Below are 1677 nucleotides of genomic sequence, written 5' to 3'. Positions count from 1 at the left end.
GTAAGTCATCCAGCCTCCCCAGGTGACAATAATAGCAACAACTATAACCCAAGGTCACCTACTTTATGCCCACTCTTTTAAGTGTTTTGCTTTTGTTAGCTATTTTTTTTGTGTCACGATTTGTTCATTTTTATAAATGTATGTGAAGTGAAGTCACTCAGTTTTGTCCAACTCTTTATGACCCCATGGACTGTAGCCTACCAAGCTCCTCCCTCCATGGGATTCTCCTGGCAAGAGTACTGGAGTGGGTTGCCATTTCCTTCTCCAGGGGATCTTCCCAACCCAGGGATCGAACCAGGGTCTCCTGCATTCCAGGCAGATACTTTAACCTCTGAGCCACCAGGGAAGCCCCTTTATAAATGTATACTTGCTTTTAAATGTGTAAGTTTCAGGTCTATATCAAAGTGATTCAGTATATTTATTATTTTTAAGATTCTTTTCCGAGTTTGCTTTTTTCTTTTCTTTTCTTTTTGGCTGTGTCATGCAGCATGTGGGATCTTAGTTCTGACCAGGGATGGAAACTCTGTCCCCTGCATCACTGCATTGAAGCTCAGAGTCTTAACCACTGGACTGCCAAGGAAGTCCTTTGTTAACTTCTTTTAATGACCACAGTGACGCTGCGACAAAGGCCGTGTTATTACACTCATGTAAGATTAGAAAATTATGTCGCAAGCGGTCTGAATAACTTGCCTAAAGTCACAGAACTACTTAGTTGCAAGCCAAGGTTTGAACCATCACATGCTGGTGCACAAATGTAGATTAACCACATTGCCACTGGACTGCACCATGAGTTATAGTTTAAAATATAGTCCTCATTGTCTTGTAGTACACACACACACACAATGTAAAAAAAGTAAAAGCTTCACAAAACAGTGCTTGCCCACTAATTATATACTATAATTATCTATTATCTATCATATGACCAGTGATACAAAAAATAAAACAAAGGGCCCTGTTTGAAGTCCTCTTTAGCCCCATCACACCCACCTCCATCTCTAATCTTACTTTTAAACAGATTCCAGGGTTGAATTGCACTTAAATCCCCACTGACTCAGTGAAGGGACCTTATTAGACAGTTCACTCTATAAGGAAAAGGACACATCCAGAAGAACCCACCTACAGAGAGGAGAAAATAGGATGAGAAGGAAATATTAAATTCTCCTATTGCACAATGCTGCCTAAGGCTAGCCCCATCCTGCCTACTGGAGAATTTCTACAGAAAGGTAAAACAGTGTTGTGCAAATAAGAAGGTTGCTTCGATTGAGGCTTAGTAGCATTCCTCCATGTCTGAGGAATGTTAGCTCAGGTCTGTTTCTGCTATTTAGAGGGCAGTGCCTATATACTGAGGGACCCGCTGGGAGAGGACAGGATGCGCTTGCGCTCAGTCCTCAGTCATATCCGACTCTTGTGACCTGTGGACCATAGCCCACCAGGCTCCTCTGTCCCTAGGACTTTCCAGGCAAAAATACTGGAGTGGGTTGCCATTTCCTTCTCCGGGGGCTCTTCCTGACCCCAGGATCAAACCCGCATCTCCTATATCGCCTACATTGGCCGGCAGATTCTTAATTACTGAGCCACCTGGGAAGTGGTCAGGTATTTATTTTTAACTTCTTTTATCTAATTGAGGTTTTATTCTGTATCTCTTAGCATTATTGTTGGATCTTTGAGATATTTTAA

General features: G+C 42.2%; 1 non-coding gene across 1 annotated transcript; it reads right to left on the bottom strand.

The window, feature by feature from the left end:
• Positions 1 to 274: 274 nt before the first annotated feature.
• TRNAS-GGA (transfer RNA serine (anticodon GGA)) lies at positions 275 to 346 on the bottom strand. Its single transcript has one exon. It is a non-coding gene; the product is annotated as a tRNA-Ser (tRNA).
• Between the last annotated feature and the right edge of the window lie 1331 nt (positions 347 to 1677).

This window comes from Ovis canadensis, chromosome 8, assembly GCF_042477335.2.
Source record: "Ovis canadensis isolate MfBH-ARS-UI-01 breed Bighorn chromosome 8, ARS-UI_OviCan_v2, whole genome shotgun sequence".
NCBI classification, from domain to species: Eukaryota; Metazoa; Chordata; class Mammalia; order Artiodactyla; family Bovidae; genus Ovis; species Ovis canadensis.
This window is presented reverse-complemented; position numbering and strand designations above follow the sequence as displayed.